Raw genomic sequence first — 10311 nt, 5'->3', positions numbered from 1 at the left:
AGCGCCGCTTCAGCCGTTGAGATTCGAACTCCTCCAGTTTGAATCGGCAGCTCGCGCTGCTCCCGGTGCGCGCCGCTGTGTGCTGGTGACGCATTTTTGGCGGGCAATGGCTGCAGATGTGTAAACGGTACAAGCCCTCAATAAAAGCGCGGACTTACAGGTGTGGGTACAAGCAGCAGTAACCCCGGGGCTTCTCCTACCAGTTCTCTCCTCTTCAGCAGTCAGAGCCCTCATTTTCTCTCCCCCCGAGTTGCTCCCGTCTGCAGCGTCAGGGAGGCGTGTATCGGGGTTTGAACAGGTGGCATTACTGTGGGTTTGATGCGGAGCGGTGAACCCTCAAATACAGCCCCGGAGCGGGACCGCTGCAATGCGCGCACTCAGCACAGGCATCGAGAATGAAGCGACTGAAGAGCGGCTTTCTGAACTCGCAGCCAAAGCAACGCAGATTCACAAATACAATCAATGCAAAAAATAAACCCCGTGCATGCGAGTGATTGCAATAGACCATAGACTTCAATAAAGGCTTCAGAATTGCACAGCTGTAAGCTTTGTGTCTCTAGTGCTGATGAAACACAGCAATGATGAGGATCTCATTAGCAGCTTTCACACCTGCTGAGGGCAACAGCATTTTACACCAGAATATGCGTTCAGAGAAATGGAAAATAAAAACGGGACGAGGTTTTAAAAGTGTGATATTATTGTGTATTATTATTTATGACTTTATTATCTCCTGAGTAGACATCTCTTTTACAACGCTGTCTCAGGGAATCACAGAACAGAGAATACACACACACACACACACACAATCTCCATAGGAGAACATGTTATACACACAGTCAATATACAGTATCTTTCTGTCACCCCCAATGCAGCTGTGAGCCCTGGAGTGGCACAGGGGGTGAGGTTAGGTGTTTATTTGAGCTCTCTGCTTCTCTGTGTGCGTGTGTCTGAGCTCTCTCCTACTCCTGCCCTGGCTTCTCCTCCTATCACAGATCCTACTTGTGCTCCTGCTACAGATCCAATAGCAGCTCCGGCTGCAGCTCCCGAAGGACCCCTGAGAGCTCCTGCTGCCGCCCCTAGCAGAGCCCCTGCCACTGCTCCCAGTAATACTGCTGCTAGCTTCACATGGTGCTTCACAAAGTCATTGGACTTCTCTGCTTCTTCCCTCAGCCTTTCCATGCAGCGCTGCCTGACCGCTTCCATCTCTCTCCTGTGTTTCTCCTCATACTCTCCCCTCTCTCTCTCCCCCTTCTCCATGCAATCCTCCTTCTCTCGCTCTGCCCTTTCTCTCTCCTCTCTCTTTCTCCTCAGCTCTTCCTCCAGTTTGATCCTGAGATTCTCTCCCTGTTCTTTCCTCAGCTCTTCCTCCAGCTCTCCAATCCTCTCCTCCAGCTCTCTGATCTTCTCGTCTCTTTTCTGGATTTCCAATCTCATCTTCGTTTTCATGTTCTCTAGTTCTTTCAGGTGCTTTGCCCTCAGCTCCTCTTCCTCCCTCAGTATTGTCTCTTCCTTCTCCTTCAGTATCTCCTCTTGTCTTTGTCTGATCTTTGCTTCTGCTTGCTGGTACATCTCACTGGTGTAGTAGCTGCCGTTGTTTCCCTTCACCATGTTGTCTATCTTGTCCAGGAGCTGTGTGACCTGAGTGCGATCGCTCCTGTCCTCAGTGTTGAGAACATGATACCTGTTCCCACATTTCTCAACAAGCTGCTGGAGCTCCTCTGCTGCCTCTCTCAATGTAATGCTCAATGGTCTTGCCTTTCAGATAATCACCGTGGGTGAAAAGGAGCATCGTGTAGCTCCTCACAGCCTCCTCACCAAACAGCTCCTGCACTTTATCAAAGGCTCTCCAATCTCTTCTACTATAGACTCACGGAAGAGTCGGTCCACACGGGTATCACCAGGAGGAAAGCGTGGGGTCCCGGGGCAGACAGAGAAACACATCTCTCAATCTCAACCCAGTCTGCGTGAGACAAGTCTGGAGTGTCGACCACAGTGACCCGTCTCCCAGACACTTCTCCTGCTCTCTTCTCACACTCCCTCATTCTTCCAGAGGGGTTGATTCCTGATCTGAACTCCTCTCTGCCCAGGATGGTGTTTCCTGCTGCACTCTTCCCAGCCCCAGTCTCCCCCAAGCAGCACGATCCTCAGCTCAGAGGCGCTGGGAGGCGCTTGGTTATCTGCAAGGGGAGCCTCTCCTTCACCTCCAGACACTGAAAAAGAAAGAACAGTTTGCTATATCTTAGAAATGAAAGCCACAGCTGCTGCTGAGACACTAACGCGCGTTTTAAACCCTACAATTAGGGTTCAGTTTGTATTACTTTCACTTTGTAAACAAACTAACAGACGGGTGTGACAATTGTATTTTATACACTGTTTATCCTTGCTCTCAATAAACAGGCAGCTTGGTCGTATTCCCTCTGAAACTCGTTTATTTTATCAAATAACAGACACTATTAAAGAAGAAGACAGGTCCATTCCCACCTCACACAGCATACACTGATATATAACAGTCATTAAGCTAGAGCAAGACAGGTCCTGCCCAACTCACACAGCATAGGAGTATATATAACAGCCGCATGTATTAGTTAGAGGAAGACAGGTCCATTCCCTGCTCACACAGCATACACTGTATATATAACAGGCATTATTGCGCTAGAGGAAGACAGGTCCATTCCCACCTCACACAGCATACACTGTATATATAACAGGGATTATTAGCTAGAGGAAGACAGGTCCATTCCCTCCTCACACAGCATACACTGTATATATAACAGCGCATTATTAGCTAGAGGAAGACAGGTCCATTCCCACCTCACACAGCATACACTGTATATATAACAGCCATTATTAGCTAGAGGAAGACAGGTCCATTCCCACCTCACACAGCATACACTGTATATATAACAGCCATTATTAGCTAGAGGAAGACAGGTCCATTCCCACCTCACACAGCATACACTGTATATATAACAGCCATTATTAGCTAGAGGAAGACAGGTCCATTCCCACCTCACACAGCATACACTGTATCTATAACAGTCATTATTAGCTAGAGGAAGACAGGTCCATTCCCACCTCACACAGCATACACTGTATATATAACAGCCATTATTAGCTAGAGGAAGACAGGTCCATTCCCACCTCACACAGCATACACTGTATATATAACAGCCATTATTAGCTAGAGGAAGACAGGTCCATTCCCACCTCACACAGCATACACTGTATATATAACAGCCATTATTAGCTAGAGGAAGACAGGTCCATTCCCACCTCACACAGCATACACTGTATATATAACAGCCATTATTAGCTAGAGGAAGACAGGTCCATTCCCACCTCACACAGCATACACTGTATATATAACAGCCATTATTAGCTAGAGGAAGACAGGTCCATTCCCACCTCCACACAGCATACACTGTATATATAACAGCCATTATTAGCTAGAGGAAGACAGGTCCATTCCCACCTCACACAGCATACACTGTATATATAACAGCCATTATTATCTAGAGGAAGACAGGTCCATTCCCACCCCACACAGCATACACTGTATATATAACACCCATTATTAGCTAGAGGAAGACAGGTCCATTCCCACCTCACACAGCATGCACTGTATATATAACAGCCATTATTATCTAGAGGAAGACAGGTCCATTCCCACCTCACACAGCATGTATTCATATAACTTCATAACCCAGTTAAGGGTTTCAAAATGTTATTAAACTGTGAGGCTCATTCTGTTCCATTATGGCCTTGTGAGAGCCTGTGCAAGTTTTGTAAATATTATTTTCAGCGCAATCTTAAACAAACTTACTCCTGGAGGGTAAGAATTGGATGGTGTTCCCTCTCCTGACAGGCAGCTGAGGACTAATAATTTTGCCTAAGAGGTCCCACTGTCCACTGAACTTCATATTTGCCTCAGAAAGATGATTTTACTGAAATGACAGTCGGGGAGGAATAAAAGGAATACTTACCGGCGGGACGATATCCTTCAATGCTGTTCCTTCTCCTGACAGGCAGCTTGGCGCTCTCCAAAGGTCCTCTTCTTGATCCTCATATTTCTCCATCATCTCCTCTTCTCTCCTCCTCTGTTCCTCCTTTATATTTCTGTTTCAGTGCCGCTGCTCTCCTCCTCTGTATATCATATTTCTGTTTTATTGCTGTAAATGAACACACTGATACTTCCAGGTGAGTTTCAAGTCCTCTCCTGTGTGTGTGTGAGGCTTTATACTGCTGTTTCATTATAGTTTGTTTTAAGGATGTTCCTCCTCATATTAGGATTGATAGAGATCAGAACAGGCTGTATTCCTTCTCATGACATGTTTCATCTGAAGCTGGCATCGTGAAATCCTCCTCATAGGAGATGTTAACAATGGAAGTTGCAGCAGTGGTGGCAGAATGACAGTTACAAACACTCTCCTCTCACAGGGATGCTTCACATATCAGCTTTCACAGACTTCTCTGTGGGCGAAATAAATATTGCTTTCAAATATACTCACACACACACTAAACTATACACACACTCATACACTGTTTCATCTCCTCTCTCCTCCTCTGTTCCTCCTCATCTTTCTGTTTCATCACACTCTTCACTCCTCTGCCTCTTTCTCCAGCTCCTCTTCCTTCATTTCCTTCCTCAACTTCTCCATCACTCCTCATATTTCTTCATTTCCTCTCCTCCTCTGTTCCTCCTCATATTTCTGTTTCATCTCCTCTTCTTTCCTACACACTCCTCCTCTGTTCCTCCTCATATTTCTGTTTCATCTCCTCTTCTCTCCTCTGTTCCTCCTCATATTTCTGTTTCATCTCCTCTTCTTTCCTGCTCAGCTCTTCTTTGTGTTTCTTATTCAGTTCCTGTTCCTTTAGTCTAATCCTTTCTTTTACCTCCTGGTAAATCTCAGATGATATTGGGAGGTAGCAGCCTCCACTTCCCTTCACCATGTTGTCTATCTTGTCCAGGAGCTGTGTGACCTGAGTGCGATCGCTCCTGTTGTGATTGTTGAGAACATGATACCTGTTCCCACATTTCTCAACACGCTGCTGGAGCTTCTCACCAGTTTCCTCAATGTACTGCTCAATCGTCCTGCCTCCCAGATAATCCCCGCGGGTGAAAAGGATCATCGTGTTCCTCACAGCTCTCTCACCAAACAGCTCCTGCACTTTATCAAAGGCTTTGTAATACTCTTCTACTATATAGTCATGGTCAGTGTCAGTCGTTTCTTTTCTATACACGGGTATCACCAGGAGGAAAGCGTGGGGTCCCGGGGCAGACAGAGAAACACATCTCTCAATCTCAACCCGGTCTGCGTGTAACAAGTCTGGAGTGTTCACCACAGTGACCTGTCTCCCAGACACTTCCCCTGTTCTCTTCTCACACTCCTTTGTTACAGCGGAGAAGATGAATCCCGATCCTCCCTCCTCTCTGCCCAGGATGGTGTTTCCTGCTACACTCTTCTCAGCCCTTCCTCTCCCAAGCAGCAGGATCCTCAGCTCAGAGGCGCTGCGCAGCTCTTGAGAAACAGTTTCTTCAGCCATGATCCCCCGCCCTGTTAGAGAAAGAACAGTTTGCTCCTCTTAGAAATGAAAGCCACAGTTGCTGCTGAGACACTAACGCGCGTTTTATTTATTGTTGTTTTTTTTACTTTCACTTTATAATCACAGACGGGTGTGGTCATGTATTTTATACTGCAGATTATCCGACTCAATAAAGCAGGCAACGTCGAGACAAACACAAACACACAAACACAAACTACATTATAAAGAAAATAGCGTTTATTTTATCAAATAAGATTGTAAAAACGGGGGGCGGGGGGGGGCGTGTCTCTAGGGCGTGACGTCGGGATAAACCGCACAGCCAGGTGCTGCAGCAACACACCGGCCCAGGAGCCGATGAAAGCAGCCGCTTGTGTTGCGTTAATAAGAAGGTGTCGCTGCTGCTCCTACACGGGATCGCATTTGCTCGAGTGCGCTGGCGAGGTTTCTTCAGATTGCAATGCGCGGATAATACGAGAATGAGATTTAAACAACAGGGACTGGAACCACTAGAAAAACCCACTTGCTTCAGAGGCTTCTCATTCCCAGTGCAAACTGGTTTTAACAGCGCGGTTCCCCGGGGTCGTGTCTGCTGGCTGTTTGTGATCCAATTCCGCTTCGTGTCGGGCAGCCTTGAAAATGAAGCCGCTTCGCAGCGCCGCTCTTTTGTAGAAAACTCGATTTCAATTTCATTTCATTGCCAAGCGTTTCTTACCAAATGAGATTAATAATCCAGAATATCAAATCTGATTTTCTCTCAACGAGGTTGTAGATGCCGTATATTTATAAATCGTAGACCAATATGATTTAAAAAAATAATAAAAAAAACCTCACTTCCTCAATTATTATTATCATTATTATTTTGCAATAATTCTGTACAGTTCTATGCAATTATTATTATTATTATTATTATTATTAATTATTATTATTATACACAGGTAGAAAACACTTTGTCTTTTATTTCAGGAGCTGCTCTTTAGTTCTAGTTGCACTAGATGGCGCTGTTCGCTCTTAACTCTATACAGGCTGGTCTGCTCTAGCCTGTGTTACACGCGTGTCTCTGGCAGCGCAGCTACAACTGAAGAGCAGATATCAAATCTCCTTATCTCTTCAGTGTCAGTTTCTATCACTGCCTGTCGGACTCTGTCCTGTGAATTTCAGGTGCGGTGTCTTACATTTAAAAAAACAGCATTGTATATCTACAATATGAGAACCCGTCTAAAACACAAAATACCCGCTCTCCTCCCTGCCCTCCAGGTTTAGAAATCACACTGTTTCCTTTAATAGCTCTGCTCGTTTTATTAGATTTGTTTTGGAAATTAATTGATCACATTTGCCATGTTAAAAAGCTGACCTCAGGAATAGTGCGTGGCCAGGCTTCCGTGGATGACGTGTCGTTTTCAGTTTTGAAAATGTATTTTATTCATTTAATTAAAATATTAAAACCAAAAAGATACAGCCTTAGGCAGGTTTCTACAGAACAATGCCGTTGTATATTAAAAGCTGATTTCATATCCGGCTGGAATGGTGTGCGCCCAGCCTTCCATGAATTGCCTCATTCATATTTTTGTATGTTTATAAAGTTTTTGTTTTATTACTTTTAACTTAATTTTCAATACAATTTAAAAACAAGACTCTAGCCCAAGCAAGCTTTGAAAAGCACAAGGATTGCTCGCTGCGCAGTCTCTAAATACCTGCCCTGCCCAGTCTCTCACATTGATTTCTAGCTTGTTTCTTTTCACTGTTTCTCACTGAGTGACTCTGTACTTGTTATAAGAGTCCTGCTGTCCAGCACAACATTAAGAGAACCGATTCTTCACAGAAATGAAGATCTGAAGGAATAACTCACCAGGGCCCGAACCGGCAGCCGCCATCTCTCCCTTCTTCTGCTCCCTATTGAAGACAACGGCGCTGGAGTCCAAAGGTAGCTTGATCTCTACAGTTTTTATTGATTTAGTGCCGCTGCACCTCTTATATGGTTTAATGTTTTATTGCTGTAAATGAACACACTGATACTGCCAGGTGAGCAAAGTGTGCTCCTGTGTGTGTGTGAGGCTTTAAACTGCCTGTTTCAATATAGTTTGTTTTAAGGATGAGATCCTGGGAGTCGGATTGATAGAGATCAGAACAGGCTGTATTGTTCTCATGACATGGTAAATATGAAGCTGGCATGTGAAATGGTTTAGGAGATGTTAACAATGGAAGTTGCAGCAGTGGTGGCAGAATGACAATTACAAACAAGCGCCCCCCTCTGGCCAGTTTTATTACTGCATGTCCTATAAATTCAAGCTGCCGTGTCTCCTGGTGTATCTCAACCTGATACTGCCAGTGAGCAAAGATCCCTGTCCAGTGCATAGAGCCGACACACTTTAAGAAGAGGACATTTAACATGCAGTTGATTGCTTCATCAATATACAGTATTTAATAGGTACCATTAATAGCACTGCAATGCCATAGTCACTGTTGTAGTTACACTGCAGTGACGGTGGGCTGCCCTATTCAGAAAATAATAACACGGCAGCGACCGCATTGCAGAACAAGCTCAATGATAACTGAGTTACAATTAAAAGATTGATCTGGTTTAAATGGAGGGTATAGCAAGCTGCACAAACACACACACACCTCAAGCCACACCAATCAATGAGATGCAGTTCAAAATACAGCTGCAATAATTACCTGGTACGCTGTACTTATAATTTACTAATATTTACTGCCTGCGCGTCGCACCCGATTCTGTTACTGTAAGGATGGAACTCCATACATTAACAACATGGGGGTTATTTCTGAAAGTGCATTTATTAAATCATGTAACTGAATATATTTTGAAGTGTCTCCAATACATGTATTAAAAACATCTTTGCAATGCGTCCCTTCAGTCGTTCTACACTCCGTGCAAACCCCCCCCCACACACACACACAGAAGCATTACCTTGCAACAAATCATCAAATCCACACAACAGGGCAACTTTCCAGCTGCTACAATATCCCTGAGAAGCTTGACCAGCTGCTGCCAGTTTGCTTGCTGAACCCGCAAGACAATTCATTTCCAGTGCTGTACATTTCCAAACAAACCAGGCTAGATGCCCGGTGAGCAGAGCCCCTTCCAGCCAGGATCTGTGCATGTGCACAATCTGTCCTGCAGAGGGCAGCCAAGTCAAGCATTACACAGCAACACCGACCAGCACACAGGGCTCTGGGCAGCGAACGCAGTACTGAAACCAGAGAGTTTGAGATGTTACCTACTGGCAGACTCCTAATGGGTAAATGTACCAGCCTAGCCCTTTGGTTTCACAGTTAACCTCAACAAAATCAGGGTTCAGGAGAAAAGCCCCGAACAGCGAGGCAGAATATCCACTGGCTGGCATGTTTCAGAGGCTTCTCATTCCCAGTGCAAACTGGTTTTAACAGCGCGGTCCCCCGGGGTCGTGTCTGCTGGCTGTTTGTGATCCAATTCCGCTTCGTGTCGGGCAGCCTTGAAAATGAAGCCGCTTCGCAGCGCCGCTCTTTTATAGAAACTCAGCCTGACCCGAGCGGACGGGACAGCGCGAATATCACCGGGCAGCCCCGAATATCACCGGGCAGCCCCGAATATCACCGGGCAGCCCCGAATATCACCGGGCAGCCCCGAATATCACCGGGCAGCCCCGAATATCACCGGGCAGCCCCGAATATCACCGGGACAGCGCGAATATCACCGGGCAGCCCCGAATATCACCGGGCAGCCCCGAATATCACCGGGACAGCGCGAATATCACCGGGCAGCCCCGAATATCACCGGGACAGCGCGAATATCACCGGGACAGCGCGAATATCACCGGGACAGCGCGAATATCACCGGGACAGCGCGAATATCACCGGGCATCACCGGGACAGCGCGAATATCACCGGGACAGCGCGAATATCACCGGGACAGCGCGAATATCACCGGGACAGCCCCGAATATCACCGGGACAGCGCGAATATCACCGGGACAGCGCGAATATCACCGGGACAGCGCGAATATCACCGGGCAGCCCCGAATATCACCGGGACAGCGCGAATATCACCGGGACAGCGCGAATATCACCGGGACAGCCCCGAATATCACCGGGCAGCCCCGAATATCACCGGGACAGCCCCGAATATCACCGGGCAGCCCCGAATATCACCGGGACAGCGCGAATATCACCGGGACAGCCCCGAATATCACCGGGCAGCCCCGAATATCACCGGGACAGCCCCGAATATCACCGGGCAGCCCCGAATATCACCGGGACAGCGCGAATATCACCGGGACAGCGCGAATATCACCGGGACAGCCCCGAATATCACCGGGCAGCCCCGAATATCACCGGGACAGCGCGAATATCACCGGGACAGCGCGAATATCACCGGGACAGCGCGAATATCACCGGGACAGCGCGAATATCACCGGGACAGCGCGAATATCACCGGGACAGCGCGAATATCACCGGGACAGCGCGAATATCACCGGGACAGCGCGAATATCACCGGGACAGCGCGAATATCACCGGGACAGCAGCCCCGAATATCACCGGGACAGCGCGAATATCACCGGGACAGCGCGAATATCACCGGGACAGCGCGAATATCACCGGGCAGCCCCGAATATCACCGGGACAGCGCGAATATCACCGGGACAGCGAATATCACCGGGACAGCGCGAATATCACCGGGACAGCGCGAATATCACCGGGACAGCGCGAATATCACCGGGACAGCGCGAATATCACCGGGACAGCGCGAATATCACCGGGCAGCCCCGAATAT

General features: G+C 47.3%; 1 pseudogene; it reads right to left on the bottom strand.

The window, feature by feature from the left end:
- Positions 1-506: 506 nt before the first annotated feature.
- On the bottom strand, positions 507-7692 carry LOC121306064 (annotated as a pseudogene).
- Positions 7693-10311: the final 2619 nt, after the last annotated feature.

This window comes from Polyodon spathula, chromosome 46 (genome assembly GCF_017654505.1).
Source record: "Polyodon spathula isolate WHYD16114869_AA chromosome 46, ASM1765450v1, whole genome shotgun sequence".
Taxonomy (NCBI): Eukaryota; Metazoa; Chordata; class Actinopteri; order Acipenseriformes; family Polyodontidae; genus Polyodon; species Polyodon spathula.
This window is presented reverse-complemented; position numbering and strand designations above follow the sequence as displayed.